This window comes from Schistocerca gregaria, chromosome 5 (assembly GCF_023897955.1).
Source record: "Schistocerca gregaria isolate iqSchGreg1 chromosome 5, iqSchGreg1.2, whole genome shotgun sequence".
In the NCBI taxonomy this organism is placed as follows: Eukaryota; Metazoa; Arthropoda; class Insecta; order Orthoptera; family Acrididae; genus Schistocerca; species Schistocerca gregaria.
In genome coordinates this window covers 526,459,908-526,477,978 of record NC_064924.1, presented here as the reverse complement: position 1 = coordinate 526,477,978, position 18,071 = coordinate 526,459,908, and the positions used below count along the sequence as shown (strand labels likewise).

At 45.1% G+C, this 18,071-nt stretch overlaps 1 protein-coding gene across 1 annotated transcript in view; it reads right to left on the bottom strand.

The window, feature by feature from the left end:
- LOC126272435 (N-alpha-acetyltransferase 35, NatC auxiliary subunit) overlaps nt 1-18,071 on the bottom strand; it is a 137,386-nt gene that overhangs the window by 118,449 nt on the left and 866 nt on the right. The gene's annotated exons all lie outside the window — the stretch shown is intronic.

The following is an 18,071-nucleotide window of genomic DNA, read 5'->3' as shown; positions in this document are numbered from 1 at the left end:
ATATAAGGGGGAGTGAGTCAGAGAGATTCAGAGACCGCTGCAGGGTGGCTAGTTTGGATAGTCCAGCAAAATGTGGATCGCCGTCACATGGGAAGCAGTACAGTGGGGTGGGTCCTCGTGACAAAGGAGATGACCATGAGTCAGCGAAGTATGGAAAATGCAGAACTGGCAAAGGACAGTACAGTCCTTGTGAGAGGCATGCACAGAGGACCTCCAAGGATTTGTAGTCTCCTTTATCACCTGTAGTTATTTTGGTGAAGTCAGAGTGGCCATTCCATATTTCAGATCCCTAAAACTTGATCGCGTAGCGCCAATCGGAAGTCTATTTACAGAATACCTATGTTAGAGTTGGCTTATTGACAGCCAATCTGGCTAATTTATCAGCAAGTTCATTCCCCAGGATCCCAACATGGCCTGGGATCTAGACGAAGGTCACTGAGCATCCACCATCATTCAAGGACATATAGACCCGTGGTCTAGTGGTAGCGTCTTTGATTCATAATCAAAACGTCTTCGGTCCCAGGTTTGATCCTCGCCACTGCCTAAATTTTGATAAATAATCAGCATTGGCGGACGAAGACTTCCGGCATAAGAAGTCAGCCTCATTCTGCCAACGGCCTTGTCAAAGAGGATGGAGGAGCGGATAGAGGTTCAGGGCACTCTCTTGTCCTAGGGGTGGGAAATTGCCCCTAAAGGCGGAAGAATCAGCAATGATCAACGACATGAGGATGCAGAAGGCAATGGAAACCACTGCATTAAAGGCATGTAACGTGTATCCACAGGACATGTGGCCTGTAGTTGAAGAAGTGTCATGATGATCTCTCCATTGGCAAAAGATTCCGGAATAGTCCCCCATTCGGATCTCCAGGAGGAGACTGCCAAGGGGGAGGTTACCATGAGAAAAAGATTGAATAATCAACGAAAGGATAATGTTCTACGAGTTGGGGTGTGGAATGTCAGAATCTTGAACGTGGTAGGGAAACTACAAAATCTGAAAAGGGAAATGCAAAGGCTCAATCTAGATATAGCAGGGGTCACTGAAGTGAAATGGAAGGAAGACAAGGATTTCTGGTCAGATGAGTATCGGGTAATATCAACAGCAGCAGAAAATGGTATAACAGGTGTAGGATTCGTTATGAATAGGAAGGTAGGGCAGAGGGTGTGTTACTGTGAACAGTTCAGTGACCGGGTTGTTCTAATCAGAATCGACAGCAGACTAACACCGACAACGATAGTTCAGGTATACATGCCGACGTCGCAAGCTGAAGATGAACAGATAGAGAAAGTGTATGAGGATATTGAAAGGGTAGTGCAGTATGTAAAGGGGGACGAAAATCTAATAGTCATGGCGACTGGAATGCAGTTGTAGGGGAAGGAGAAGAATGAAAGGTTACAGGAGAATATGGGCTTGGTACAAGGAATGAAAGAGGAGAAAGACTAATTGAGTTCTGTAACAAGTTTCAGCGAGTAATAGCGAATACCCTGTTCAAGAATCACAAGAGGAGGAGGTATACTCGGAAAAGGCCAGGAGATACGGGAAGATTTCAATTAGATTACATCATGGTCAGACAGAGATTCCGAAATCAGATACTGGATTGTAAGGCGTACCCAGGAGCAGATATAGACTCAGATCACAATATAGTATTGATGAAGAGTAGGCTGAAGTTTAAGACATTAGTCAGGAAGAATCAATACGCTAAGAAGTGGGATACAGAAGTTCTAAGGTATGGCGAGATACATTTGAAGTTCGCTAACACTATATATACAGCAATAAGGAATAGTGCAGTAGGCAACACAGTTGAAGAGGAATGGACGTCTCTAAAAAGGGCCATCACAGAAGTTGGGAAGGACAACATAGGTACAAAGAAGGTAGCTGCGAAGAAACCATGGGTAACAGAGGAAATACTTCAGTTGATTGATGAAAGGAGGAAGTACAAACATGTTCCGGGAAAATCAGGAATACAGAAATACAAGTCACTGAGGAATGAAATAAATAGGAAGTGCAGGGAAGCTAAGACGAAATGGCTGCAGGGAAAATGTGAAGACATCGAAAAATATATGATTGTCAGAAGGACAGACTCAGCATACAGGAAAGTCAAAACAACCTTTGGTGACATTAAAAGCAACGGTGGTACCATTAAGAGTGCAAAGGGAATTCCACTGTTAAATGCAGAGGAGAGAGCAGATAGGTGGAAAGAATACATTGAAAGCCTCTATGAGGGTGAAGATTTGTCTGATGTGATAGAAGAAGAAACAGGAGTCGATTTAGAAGAGATAGGGGATTCAGTATTAGAATCGGAATTTAAAAGAGCTTTGGAGGACTTACGGTCAAAGAAGGCAGAAGGGATAGATAACATTCCACCAGAATTTCTAAAATCATTAGGGGAAGCGGCAACAAAACGACTATTCACGTTGGTGTGTAGAATATATGAGTCTGGCGACATACCATCCACACAATTCCGAAGACGGCAAGAGCTGACAAGTGCGAGAATTATCGCACAATCAGCTTAACAGCTCATGCATCGAAGCTGCTTACAAGAATAATATACAGAAGAATGGAAAAGAAATTTGAGAATGCGCTAGGTGACGATCAGTTTGGCTTTAGGAAAAGTAAAGGGACGAGAGAGGCAATTCTGACGTTACCGCTAATAAAGGAAGCAAGGCTCAAGAAAAATCAAGACACGTTCATAGGGTTTGTCGACCTGGAAAAAGCGTTCGAGAATAGAAAATGGTGCAAGCTGTTCGAGATTCTGAAAAAAGTAGGGGTAAGCTATAGGGAGAGATGGGTCATATACAATATGTACAACAACCAAGAGGGAATAATAAGAGTGGACAATCAAGAACGAAGTGTTCGTATTAAGAAGGGAGTAAGACAAGGCTGTAGCTTTTCGCCCCTACTCTTCAATCTGTACATTGAAGAAGCAATGATGGAAATAAAAGAAAGGTTCAGGAGTGGAGTTAAAATACAAGGTGAAAGGATATCAATGCTACGATTCGCTGATGACATTGCTATCCTGAGTGAAAGTGAAGAAGAATTAAATGATCTGCTGAACGGGATGAACAGTCTAATGAGTACACAGTATGGTTTGAGAGTAAATCGGAGAAAGACGAAGGTAATGAGAAGTAGTAGAAATGAGAAGAGCGAGAAACTTAACATCAGGATTGATGCTCACGAAGTCAAGGAATTCTGCTACCTAGGCAGTAAAATAACCAATGACGGACGGAGCAAGGAGGACATCAAAAGCAGACTCGCTATGGCAGAAAAGCCATTTCTGGCCAAGAGAAGTCTACTAATATCAAATACCGGCCTTAATTTGAGGAAGAAATTTCTGAGGATGTACGTCTGGAGTACAGCTTTGTATGGTAGTGCAACATGGACTGTGGGAAAACCGAAACAGAAGAGAATCGAAGCATTTAAGATGTGGTGCTATAGACGAATGTTGAAAATTAGGTGGACTGATAAGGTAAGGAATGAGGAGGTTCTACGCAGAATCGGAGAGAAAAGGAATATGTGGAAAACACTGATAAGGAGAAGGGACAGGATGATAGGACATCTGCTAAGACATGAGGGAATGACTTCCATGGTACTAGAGGGAGCTGTAGAGGGCAAAAACTGTACAGGAAGACAGAGATTGGAATACGTCAAGCAGATAATTGAGGACGTAGGTTGCAAGTGCTACTCTGAGATGAAGAGGTTAGCACAGGAAAGGAATTCGTGGCAGGCCGCATCAAACCAGTCAGTAGACTGATGACCAAACAAAAAAAAGGGAACCCTAGATACCCATGACATAGGGGTGGCAAGGGTCACACTGGTCAATAGCTTGCAAACCGCTCAAGAACTCAATGCAAATTAGAAAGGTCTCACTGAAGCAGAGACGGGTATGCTCAGGAACACGAGAGATGACTACGAACTCTGTAGATAAAACACTACAGCCACCCAGCAAGCAGTGCAGTTCAGTGTGTTTGCCGCGAGTATAAGCAAAGCCTACGTGATCAGCAACAATCAAGCCATAAGACTACTTCTGAACCCAGGGATGCATCAAGGATGGAGAAAAATGGATAGAGAAGGACTTTGGGAGAGGCCAAATCTTCTGAACCTTATGACAGGTCATGATGAAGCTGTGGCTGAGGAATGTACCATGGAGGTTTATGTAGGAGGATTCAGAGGAAAGGAAGGAGAGGAAACAGCTGTAGTTAGAGAGGATGGGCTGGATGCAGATTGCAATCGCAATCCCTGATCTGGGCCGCTGTTGCAGCAGACTGATTTCCATGTTTGGAAAGAGGAGATGGTAGTTTGGGTGCTTAGGGGACCTGCGAACATGTGTAGCACAACTGACATGCCGTTTTTGGTGGCTGATCCACAATGGAGGGACCCCAGCCTCCATGAGTAAACTGTTCCCAGGACTACTTTGAAAGGCTCCTGTTGCAAGTGGTATATTGGATCCAGTATCTGCAATGCTGAGGGTGATGCCAAACCACACACCCAACTCCCATAATCAAGACAGGCCTTTATCATGGCTTTGTAAAGCTACAGACGGGTAGTGTCATCTGCAACTTGGCTGGTGTTGCTCAGGCAGTGAAGTGTACTATGGTGCAGCCAGCGGTTTCACTTAAGCTGGCGAGGATGTGGAATCCATGTCAAACGAACATTAAAGACCTGTCCAAAAATGCGGTAAGTCTCTACCACATTGAGTAGTTGGTTGTTGTGGTAAAGTTCGGGTTATGGGTGAATGGTACGATATTGACAGAAGTGCATGACGCGAACCTTGAAGGCTGAAAACCAGAAGCCATGGGTGAGGGCCCATGACTGCACCATTCGTATAGCACTTTGCAGTAAACATTCAACAATACACATACTAGAGGAGCAATAGTAAAGACAAAATTTGTCAGCATACAAGGAGGGTGATACTGAGGACCCCACAGCTTCTGATGGACCATTGATGGCTACTAGAAAGAGAGGGACTTTCAGTACACAGCCCTATGGGACACCATTCTCTTGTATATAGGTGGGGGGACTGTGGGAAGCATCAACTTGAACCTGGAACATATGGTGTGACAGGAAATTCTGGATAAATATCTGGAGCGGGCCCCAGAGACCCACTAGTGTAATGTAGCAAGGATGTGGTGTCATAAGCCTTTTGCAGATTGAAGAAGACAGCTATAAGGTGTTGACATCGGGCTAAAGCTGTTTGGGTGGCAGACAATGGGTAAACCAGATTAACAGTAGTGGAATGGCCTTGGCGAAAACTGTCTTGGGACGGAGCCAGAAGACCCTGAGACTCGAGGAGCCAACACAGCCGTCGGCTCACCATGAAGTCAAGAAACTTACAGAGAACAATAGCAAGACTAATTGGGTGATAACTATCCATCACTAAAGAGTGCTTAACTGGTTTCAGCACTGGGCCAATGATGCTCTCTTGCCATTGCAAAGGGAACCTGCCCTCATTCCAGATGCAGTTAAATACGGCAAGGATATTATTATTATGATGATGATGATGATCCACCAGTAGGTGCTGATCATTTGGTTGTGGATGCAGTCCAGCCCTGGAGCTGTATCGGGGCAGTGGGCTACAACCCTGATGTATTCCCAATCACTGAGTGGAGAATTATATGGCTCTATGTGGCATGCAGTAAAAGATAATTTCTTTCACTCCTTCTGCTGTTTTAGAACACGAAAAGAAGGTCGATAATTCCCAGATGCTGAGGCTCGAGTACAATGCACAGCAAAAAGTTCAGCGACAGCATCTGGGTCAGTGAAGACAGTGCCTTTTTAAGGTGATATCAGGTACACCCGCAGGCGCCTGGTATCTGTAGAAATGTCCGACAAAGGAGAGGTGTCTGGTTCGATGATTGAAACATACGTTCCAAGCATTCTCACTTCTGTCATTTTATTAGATGGTGGACCTGGACACAGAGCCACTTGAAGGCAATGGTTGGTTGGTTTAAAGGAGGGGGGAAGGGACCAAACTGCAAGGTCATTGGTAGCTTGTTCCGAGTAAAATAATTACACATGGGAAAGAAGAAAAGAAAGGAGACGTACAGCACAACAACAGGGGAATGGAAGAACCGGAAGAACAACAGAAGGACAACCAACACTATTATGGACAAAACAGAAAAAGAAAGCCACAGAGAGAAGCAAGAATCATGTAGAGAGTAGATGATCGTGGCTGGCTGACCATGAGAATAAAATGGGAAAGCCAGCCACTCTGCAACACATGAAAACATACAGCCTAAAAGCATTAGAGTGGAGAACACAAAGGGATAAAAGACATGCGCAAAAACTTATACAGAATGATAAAACCCACCATCATGTATAAAACGTAAAACTAAATTAGTCAATGAGGCATGGTCAGCTAAAATTAATGGCAACGAGTCTGGTAATGGAAGCATCAGTCTCAAGGCAGCCAAAAGAGGACAGCTCACCAAGATGTGGGCTACTGTCAGCCGAGCGCCACACTGACAATGAGGTGGGTCATCACGGCATATGAGGTAGCCATGTGTCACCACGTGTGGCCAATGTGGAGCCGACAGAGAACCACAGACACCCTGCGAGAGGCCCGCATGGAGGTCTTGCACACATTCATAGTCTCCTTAATGGCATGCAGTTTGTTGTGAGTACCGAGGTTATGCCATTCTGTCTCCCAAAGCCGCAAAAATCTTACGGCGTAGTACTGAACGCGGGTCAGTTGTAGAGAAACCAGTCTCCATAAGCGGTTTCCGCGTAGCCTGTTTGGCCAGCCTGTCAGCAAGTTCGTTGCCTGGGATTCTGACGTGACCTAGGGTCCAGACAAAAACCACTGAACGATTGGACCGTTCCAGGGCATAGATGTCTCCTGCATGGTTGCAACCAAAAGATAACAAGGGTAGTACAGGTCGACAGCTTGTGGGCTACTTAACCAGTCAGTACACAAAAGAAACGACTCCCCAGGGCATGAACGGATGTGCCCAAGAGCACGAGATACAGCCACTAGCTCAGCAGTGAAAACACTGCAGCCATCGGGCAAGGAATACTGTTCAACATGTCCTCGATGGACATATGCGAAGCCGACGTGACCATCAGCCATCGGTGTAAACCACTTCATGGCCTCGGTACATGTCAAGAATCGAGAGGAGGTGGCAGCGGAGAGCCGCAGGGTTAACTGAGTCCTTCGGGTCATGTGAAAGGTCCAGGCGAAGCTCTGGCCTAGGTGTACACTGTGGAGGTGTATGTGAATGGACATTAAGTATAGGTGGTAAAGGCAAGGACTGCAGTTCGGAAAGAAGGGATCGGACATGAACTGCAATTGGAAGCCCTGACCTGGGTCACCAATGCCAGGGATGAACCACCATGAGTGGGTAAAGGAGACAGTAATTCGGATGCGCAGGAAAACTACAAATGTGTACAACGTAACTGGCCAGCAGTTGTGCTCGCCTAACTTCCAAGGGGGGGACTCCAACCTCCACCAGGACACTAGTCACCGGACTCTTCCTAAAAGCTCATGTCGCTAGTTGAACGACACAGTGGTGCACTAGATCAAGTAAACGCAATGCTGAATGCGCTGCCGCCATAAACCCATAGTCAAGGCGGGACTGAACAAGTGCTCTGTAGAGCTGCAGCAAAGTAGAGTGATCTGCACTCCAGTTTCTGTTGCTCAGGTAGCGGAGGACATTGAGGTGCTGCCGGCACTTCCGCTTACGCTGGCTGATGAAGGTGAGGAGGCCAAGTCACTAGGGTGTTGAAAACCAGTCCTAAGAATCAATATCTCCACTACAGTGAGTGGATTGTCATTAAGGTAAAGTTCTGGTTCTGGTTGAATAGTGCAATGCCAACATAAGCGCATAACACATGACTTTGCAGCCGAAAACTGGAAACTGTGGGCTAGAGCTCATGACTGCACATTATGGATGGCACCCTGTAGGTGTCGCTCAGCAACACCAGTACTTGTGGAGCAGTACAAAATGCAGAAGTCATCTGCATACAGAGAAGGTAAGACAGACAGCCCTACAGCTGCTGCTAGACCATTAATGGCCATTAAAAATAGAGATACATTCAATGTAGAGCCCTGCAGGACCCAATTCTCCTGGATATGGGGGCCTATGGAAGGCACCAACTTGGTCATGGAAAGTACGAAGCGACAGGAAACTTTGGAAAAAATCGGGAGGGGGCCTTGGAGACTCCACTTGTATAATGTGGCAAGGATATGATGTCGCAAGGTTGTTTCATACGCTTTTCGTAAATCAAGAAAGACGGCAACCAGGTGTTGGCAAGTGGCTCTAATGTTGGTGAGGCTGATGGGCCAGAACTATCCACATCAAGTGGATTTTTACTGGGTTTGAGCACCAGAATGAAGATGCTCTCCTGCCACAGCGATGGAAAGATGCAATCGCACCAGATCTGGTTGAAGATGATGAGGTGGTGTCACTTGTACCCAAATGAATGATTTCATCTGGCTGTGGATCCGGTCTGGCCCAGGAGTAGTATCAGGGCAATGTGCGAGGGCATTGAGGAACTCTCACTCTGTAAATGAGGCGTTATAGGATTCACTGTGACGTGTAATGAACAAGAGGACTCTCCCTTTCAGCCACCATTTGAGAGTGTGAAAGGCTGGGGGGTAATTCTCCAGTGCAGAGGCTTGAACATAGTGCTCAGCAATCACGATTGCATTGGTAGATAACATGGCATTTATGTTAACACCGTGAACAGCTGTTGGGGTCTGGTGCCCAAAAACACGATGATTCTTGCACAGATTTGGGAAGGTGACATATGGCACCCAATGGTCAAGACGTAGTTGTAGTCACCTGCTCGATCATCACATCAATGTTCCCATGTGGGGGAAGATTCAATGGTGACAGCAGTGGTGAAAGTTTCCCAGTCTGCCTTGTTTAAAGCCCATCTGGATAGGCATCTGTATGCTTGACGCCAGGGCAGCGACAGGAAAATGGGGAAGTGGTCACTACCACACAGGTCGTCATGACCTCTCCAGTGGATAGATAGGAGAAGTCCTGGGCTGCAAATTTGCAAATCAATGGCCAAGTAACCACCACGAGCCACACTGAAATGTGTGGTGGCCGCAGTATTTAAGAAGCAGAGGTTAAACTGATACAGTAAAGTTTCGACATTACCACCTCGGCCAGTAAGGATGGTGTCACCCTTCAAGGGGCTATAGGTGTTAAAATCTCCCAAAAGTAGGAAAGATTTAGGGCATTGACGAATCAGTGCAGCTAACACATTCAGGGGTACAGCACCATCTTGAGGAAGATATACACTGGAGACAGTTATTTCCTGTGTCATCCTTATTCTGACAGCCACAGCTTTAAGAAGGATTTGAAGGGGCACAGTTTCACTACAGACGGAGTTTAGGACATGAACACAAACTCCATCTGACACTCGATTATAGGCGCTACGATTTCTGTAATATCCCTTATAGCCGTGGAGGGCAGAGGTCCACATTGCCGGGAACCAGGTTTCCTGGAGGGCAATGCAGAAAGCAGGTGTAAAGCTTAACAGTTGGAATAGCTCAGCCAGGGGGTGGAAAAAACTGCCGCAATTCCACTGGAAGGTGATGTCATCATGAGACTGGGAGGCATGGAACATTCAATGAGGCAGTTCACCTCTCAGGGTCACCTGCTGCCTGAGCAGTCTATACCCAATGTATCTGAGAGTGCAGTGAAATCCAAGTCCTCAGCGGATTCCAGAATCTCCACCTCATCCTCAGACGCAGAGCTTGTAGGTAACGTTGGTGTGGGCACCACCACAATTCCCTTGGTCTTGAGGATCTTCTTTTTTGGATTTTTCTCACTGCTCCTTGGGTTTCCCTGGCTGGGAGTACTTCACTAATTCAGTCTCCAGGACTGAGGATGAGTGTAAAGCCCTCCGATGGTGGTGGTTAGTGTTTAACGTCCCGTTGACAACGAGGTCATTAGACACAGAGCGCAAGCTCGGGTTAGGGAACGATTGGGAAGGAAATCGGCCGTGCCCTTTCAAAGGAACCATTCTGGCATTTGCCTGAAACGATTTAGGGAAATCACGGAAAACCTAAATCAGGATGGCTGGAGACGGGATTGAACCGTTGTCCTCCCAAATGCAAGTCCAGTGTGCTAACCACTGCGCCACCTCGCTCGGTTAAAGCCCTCTGACCACATGCTTTTGGGCTCTTCAGCCATTGGCCGGTGTCATCTTTTCATCTTTCCCACTAGCACATGGAGTTACCCAAGGGGCTACTCCCTAGCGAGAGGAGGAGCCGAAGAAGACTTACACTTCTCTGGCAAGGGAAGTGGGGACTGGTATCCTCAATGGTTGGGGGGGGGGGGGGGGGGTGCTCCTGAAGTAGGTGGTGCAGGAGCAACAGAGAGGGAAGTGGCCCCCACCATCAAGGGGGCATGTGTGGTCTTCCACCTCTGAGAGGTAACTGGGGTTGGGAGAGCTGATGGGGCAAAAACTGTTGTGGGGGTGGTGTAAGACGATTTCATACGTACTGGATGAAGGCGTTCAAATTTTCTCTTAGCCTCAGTGTAGGTCAGTCGGTCCAGGGTCTTGTACTCCATGATTTTCCTTTCTTTCTGGAGAACCCTGCAGTCAGGCAAGCAAGGCGAATGGTGCTCTCCGCAGGTGACACAGATGGGAGGCAGGGCACATAGAGTATTGGGATATGATGGGCATCCGCAATCTCAACATGTGATGCTGCAAGTACAGCGGAAAGACCGAACTTCCAGCATTTAAAGAATCGCATTGGGGGAGGGATATAGAGAATTACATCACAGTGGTAGACCATCACCTTGACCTTCTCGGGTAATGAACCATCCTTGAAGGAAAAGATGAAGGCACTGGTAGCAACCTGATTATCCCTCAGACCCTAGTGGACACGACGAATGAAAGGTACACCTCGCCTTTCCAAATTAGTGCGCACCTCATTGTCAGACTGCAAAAGAAAGCCTCTGTGAAATATGATACCCTGGACCATATTTAAGCTCTTATGGGGTGTGATGGTTACAGAAACAGCCCCCAGCTTGTCAGAAGCGAGTAATGCCCATGACTGGGCAGAGGATGCTGTTTTGATCAATACTGACTCAGATCTCATTTTGGACAATCCCTCCAACTCCCTGTCCTTGAAATGCTCAACAAAACATTGAGACTTCACCATCATAAAAGATTCCCAACCAGCTCTTTAATATACATGGTGCCGGAGCAAATAAGAGCCGCTGCCATCCTTAGTCTGACATTCCTCCCATGGTGTGGCCAGGAAGAGGAACGATTTGGGCACATACTTCTGTGTGTTGAATTGAGCCTGTGAACACTTAGAAACTGGTAGTGTTTGACCACCAGCAAGAGATGATGTACTACACTAAGAGATGATGTACTACACTAAGAGATGATGTACTACACTAAGAGATGATGTACTACACTAAGAGATGATGTACTACACTAAGAGATGATGTACTACACTAAGAGATGATGTACTACACTAAGAGATGATGTACTACACTAAGAGATGATGTACTACACTAAGAGATGATGTACTACACTAAGAGATGATGTACTACACTAAGAGATGATGTACTACACTAAGAGATGATGTACTAAACTAAGAGATGATGTACTATGCCTCATCAAGTGTCATCCACCCTGATGTCACCCACTCCGACCAGGGGTCCCCCCTATGGCCACCACTCAGCCGCAGCGAAGGCCGCCTGGCAGGATAGCCATTGCCAGGAGTCCCAATGCCCCAGGGTGATGGGCATCTACTCCTCGGCATACGTGGGGAGTTAATGGTGCAGGCATCAGCATAGTGATCCCTGTGTGGTCAGGGGGCTACAACTAACAGGGTGCATGGCAGCCACGCCACAATGGACTGGCTACTGTGCTGGATATCAGGTGCAACCAAGCAAACACATCCATTGTCATCACCAGTGTAGAAAACGATACTGCACAGTTGATGGAAAAATACGCACCCAGGAGGGTGACCTCACCCAACAGTTGGAGAATGAGAAGAAGTGCAGATCCACATCGAAGATGGGCGCAATAGATTTCAGTGCATAATGGGCACGATACACCATATAAGGTGCGCTTCCCCTATTGGTTCACTCTTCGGGAAAAATGTTGAAAAATGGAGGTCAAACCCTACAGGGGACCATCACATAAAGGCCGAAATGTGTGAGAATCCTTTTAGTTGCCTCTTATGACAGGCAGGAATGCACGGGCCTATTCTGGCCCCCAGGCCTGCGGGAGGGGGGAGGGAGGGTAAAGGCAATGAGGCAACCCATTAGTGGGTGCCATTCATGGCGTTGGAGAGCCTGTCTATGATCTCTGATGGCCACCATGGTACTGTCTTCTATCAGAGTGGGCCCAAGGAAAAGGGGGATCGCTAAATCAGCTGCTGGGAGAATGGCTGTAGTTGTATTCTGAACTGCCTCATCGATATAGGCATGTGGCCTGGAGCCAATTGCAACAGCGGAGGCAAAAGCACTCCAGTCAGCCCTGTTGAGACTCCATCTGCGCAGGTGTCCAGGGGAGTGACACTGAGGAAGACACAGGAAGATCATGAAGTGAACACTACCACACAGGTCATCGTGGACTCTCCAGTGGATGGATGGGAGAAGATAATGGCTGCAAATGGAAAGATCAATGGCTGAGAAAGTTTTGTGCACCATAGTGAAGTGTGTGTGGGTATCTGTATTCAAGACGCAAAAGTCAAGTTGTGCCAGTAAGGTTTCACGGTCTTACCCCAGACAGTGATCACAGTTCCAACCCACACAGGGTTATAGGTGTTGAAATCACCCGAGATTAAGAAAGGTAGGGGAGCTGAAAAACCAATGTAAACAATTTGTTCTGAGAGACTTCATCATTGGGAAGAAGGTTAACACTGCATATGGTAATATCCTGAAATGTCCTTACCCAAATAGCCACAGCCTCCAAAATGTGTATTAAGTGGCACAAGTTTGTTATATAGAATATTCAGAACATGTGTGCAAAAGTCCTCCCAACACCCTGCCATAGGCTGCACAAGTCTTATAACATCCCCAGTACCCACGAAGGGTCGGGGTCCACGTTGCTGGAAACCGTCTGCTAAAAGGTAATGCAGAAGGCAGTAGAAGTGTTTAAGAGATGTCATAGTTCAGCCAGGTGGTGGAAAAAATTGCTACAACTCCAGTGGAGCAAAATGTCGTCAATGTACTGTGAGGGTATGAAGGGATCAAGACGACAGGTTACCTGATGCCACTGGTTGAGAGGTTATGGGTTCCATTGTGTGGTGAGAACTGGGGCCTCAGAGGCAATCTGTTTATCAGCCATAGGAGTGGAAACAGGTGGGATCTGATTGTGGGGGCCACTGGAATGCCCTTCTTCTTGGAGGGCTTTTGCTTGTCTTTTCTCTCCTTAGAGAATTTAAATGATGGCAAGGGTTTCTCTGAATCAGTTTCAGGTAAAGATGATGATCGCGACACCCTGTGGATCCTTCAGCCACTGACTGGTGTCTAGTTGTAGACTGGTGGAACGACAAGAGAAGCTGGAGAAGGTGATTCGCCTCTGACTGGGAGTTGGGGGACCAATCTCCTTTGTGGCTGGGAGCCCACTGATCCCAAATTAGGTGCGAGGGAATCAGCAAGATGGGAGCCCCCAAATATCAAGGGTGGGGGGGGGGTGGGGGGGCGTGCGCATGATTGAGCGGCCCAGATGGGCCACTGTAGGGGGTGTAACACGTGGGAGTACTGTCGGCAAAGGAGCAATGCCTTCATAGTTGAAGCATATGACGTCGTCGTACGTGCTGGGTGTAGATACTTTTATTTCTTCATTTCTTCTTCACCTCTCGGTGAGTGAGTTTGTCCAGAGTCTTGTATTCTTGTATCTTCTTCTCTCTCTAGTAAAGAGTGCAATCTGGTGAGCAGGGAGAATGGTGCTTTCCACAGATGACACAGAAGGTATGGGGGAGGGGGGAAGAGCATATGCACACAGCACTCATCCACAATTTCTACAGATGGGGCTAGCATTGCAACACAAAGACATGCCAAATTTCAAATACTTGAAGCACTACATATGGGATGAACATGCAGTTTCAAATCCCATTGGTATACAATTACATTGACCTTTTCAGGCAATGAATTGCCCTCAAAGGCCAAGATGAAGGTATCGGTAATGACCCTGTTGTCCTTTGGCCCCCTATGTAGATGACAAAGTGTACACCCCATCACCAAAAGTTGGCACGTAGGTCATCTTCAGATTTTAAGAGACGGTCTCAGTGGAGAATGATGCCCTGAACCATATTAAGACTGTTATGGCAAGTGATAGTCACCAGTATGTCACCCAGCTTGTTACAAAAACAGTGCCTGTGACTAAGTCGAGGACACTGTTTTGATCAAAATTGATCCACTCTTTATTTTAGAGATGTCTGCAACTTCCCCAAAATTGTGCTCCATAGTTTCTACAAAGAATGAAGGCATTGCATTCAAGAAGGAATCCCCGTCAGTCTTTGTACAAAGTAAGTATTGTGGGAAGTATTCTTCTGCTTGCCACTAAGCCATATGTTTCTCCCACACTGTAACCAGGGAAGGGAACATTTTAGAGTCATATTGCTATGCATTAAAAGAGGACTGTCCTTTAGCAGAGGCTACTCTGGCCATATGGCCAACAACGGGAAATTACTCCATCTGCTTCATTTGTACCTCATCTGCCAAGGTGCCAGTAATCTGTTGGTCAGAGTTCCCCATGCCCGAGTCCCAATGGGCACAAACTCTTTGGCATAAATGGGGAGCTTTTAGCTTTGGCACCAACAGTATAATCACCACATGTGGTCAGGGGGGCTAGCACTGTGCAGGTACTTGACAACCTCCCCCCCCCCCCCCCCCCCCCAAACATGATGGTTTTCTTCCATATACTGCCTTAATAAACGGAAGGGTGCAAAGATGGAAAAACACAAAGATGGAGCATACACTGCAATAGGTTAGTTTCCCTGCATGATCTGCACTTCAGGAGAATTTTGAAAATTAGTTGCAGTTCGAGCTCAACAATGTTAACCATGTGTTTATTGAATGAAAAGTTGTAGAAAACACCAGGAGTGGAAACGCAAGGCCCAGTCATGAGCCAGGTCCACATAATGTCTGCATCAAGAAAACCATCCAATGGAGATGCAGAAGGTGAAAGGAATAGTGGAAGTATAAGATTGCAGGACAGAAAGCAAGTAATGCTGCTAATGTTGGAGACCTGTGGTAGCCAAGTGCATACACACAAAAGAGTTGGGAGCCCCCTGAGAGGTAACTTCAAGTATACTATAGGGAATTGTGTTGAGTCCCTTGCTGTTCACATTGTATATTAACGCCCTTCCAGAAAATATTAATAACAACTTCAGACACTTCACAGATAATTCAGTTATCTACAATGAAGTACAGTCTGAAAGAAGCTGCACAATATTCAGTCAGATCGTAGTGAGATTTCAAAATGGGGCACAGATTGGCAACTTGCTTTAAATGTTTAGAAATGTGAAACTGCACATTTCAAAAAATGAAAGAAAGTAGTATCCTATGACTACAGTATGAATGAGTAGCATCAACCAAAAAATGTGATTTCATCAGACTTTGTCCCGTGACTTAACTGTTGTATGGTGTGATATGATGTGAAGTCATGGTGTTTCTGAATCGTGTCATATTAGTAGATGGCATGTTGCAGCATTTGGTGGCACTCTCTTGTGCTAGGTGTTGGGCTGAGCGACTCAGGTTGTTATTGAAATAGTTTGTGGCGGTTTGCTAGTGAATTGCTTCTTTGATTTTGTGAATAGTGGCTGATGGATTCATGTTTGTTTGGAATTATTAGTGCTAATAGTTTCTTATCTTCAGAGATTCAATATTATTTTTCATTTTTTTTCAGTCCTGGATAGCGGCTTTGGTTCATAAGTATCTGTCTGAGGTTTTATTCCTTGTTGTTGTTATATGCATAGTATGTGAATTTATAGTTGTTTGTGTACATCAAAATTCATTATGCAAGTTTTCAGGAATTTCTGGGTTTTCTTGTTAGTGTTTGGTAACTGTGTTGATTTGTAAATGTAAGTATTGTGGATTTGGTTAGTGAGTTTTGGTTTGTTATACTGTAGACTTGGTTTCAGCTAAATAGGGTAAGAGAATGTTTGGATACAGATGTGTCAATTTGAGTGTTGGTTTTTGGTAATGTAGACTCAGTTTTAGCTGCCAAATAGGTCAAGTGAAATATGGGGTATCTTATTCTGGAGTTGTGCTTTGGTTAGTGGTACTGAGGGCTTCGTAGAGGCTATATAGGTAAACTGAAATTTGTAATACTGGGTTTTTTACTTTTAGGAAGGACTGCAAAGAAATTACCGAGTTCTCAGTTCAGTAAGTCATACAAAATATTAACGAGAATTCTTTAAAGAAGAATGGAAACCTGGTAGAAGCTGATCTTAGGGAATAACAACTGAGATTCAGGAGAAATGTAGGAACACGCAAGCTAATAAAGAGCCTAAGACTTATCTTAGAAGATAAGTTAAGGATAAGCAGACCTAAATTTGTAGCATTTGTAGAATTAAATAAAGCTTTCTACTATGTGGACTGGAATAAACTCCTTAAATTTCTGGAGGTATAGGGGGGTACAATACAGGGAGCAAAAGATTATTTATAGCTTGTACAGAAACCAGATGGCAGTTATGAGTCACGTGGAATGAAAGGGAAGAAGTGGTTGAGAAGGCAGTGGGACAGGCTTGTAGTCTATCTTTCATGTCTTCCAATCTGTACACTGAGTAAGCAATAAGAGAAAGCAAAGAAAAATTTGGAGTAGGAATTGAGGTTCAGGGAGAAGAAATAAAAACTCTGCTAACATTATAATGCTGTCAGAGTTGAAAAAAAGACTTGAAAGAGTGGTTGCGCAGAATGGACAGTGTCTTGCAAAGAGGATATAAAATGATTGCCAACAAAAGTAAAACAAGAATAATGGAATGAAATCAAGTCCAGTCTGGTGATGCTGAGGGAATTAGTTAAGTAAACGAGGCACTTAAAGTAGCACATGAGTTTGGCTATTTGGGCAGTAAAAGGAAGTCTTTTATGAAGGTATTTGTCTGGTGCATAACCATGTATGGAAAGGAAACATGGATGATAAACTGTTTAGACAGGAAGAGAATAGAACTCTTCAAAATGTGGTGCTACAGACGAATGCTGAAGATTAGATGGGTAGATCACATAACTAATGATGAGGTATTAAACAAAACTGGAGGGAAAAGAAATTTGTGACGTAAACCGAGTAGAAGAAGGGATCAGTCAATAGGACACAATCTGAGACATCAAGGGATCACAAATTTAGTATCGGAGGGATGTGTGGAGAGTAAAAGTCATAGAGGGAGACCAAGAGATGAATACTGTAAGCAGATTCAGAAATATGCAGATTTCAGTAGTTATTCTGAGATGAAGAGGGTTGCACGGGATACAATAGCATGGAGAGCTGCATCAACTCAGTCTTCAAACTGAAGATGATGACACAATGACAACAACAGAAACAACAACAGTGGTGTCGTGGTCTTCATCTGACATTTGTGTGTAGCAAGACTTGCGATACCAATGATGTTACTTTTTTTGGTGGTGTTACATTTTGAGCTTGATTGTTGGGTTAGTATTTATTATAGAATTGTGTAATTCTAATTGTCGTTTATTTTGTTTGTCCACACCCAAAACCCGCTACTTCCCAGATTGCCCCTTTAGTTGCTGGAGTTTTAGTCTGCAAGTGTAACAAGTGACGTCATAGTCACCATACTGCACACACTTGAAATACAGACCTATCTGATAACGTCATGTAACAAAGCAAGGGGTGGAACAAGAATGGCAAATTTCTTTTGGAATCGGTAAAGTCATAAATACTTGGGTGTAGCACTTTGTACAATTACGAAATGGAAGGATTACATAAGCTCAGTCGTGGGAAAAGCTGGTAGCATATTTCGGTTTATTGGTAGAATATTAAGGTAAGCTCAGTCGTGGGAAAAGCTGGTAGCATATTTCGGTTTATTGGTAGAATATTAAGGAAATGTAATCAGTTCACAAAGGAGATTTGTACAAATCATTCATGCTACTCGTCCCACAATATTGATCGAGTGTTGAGATACCTACTAAAT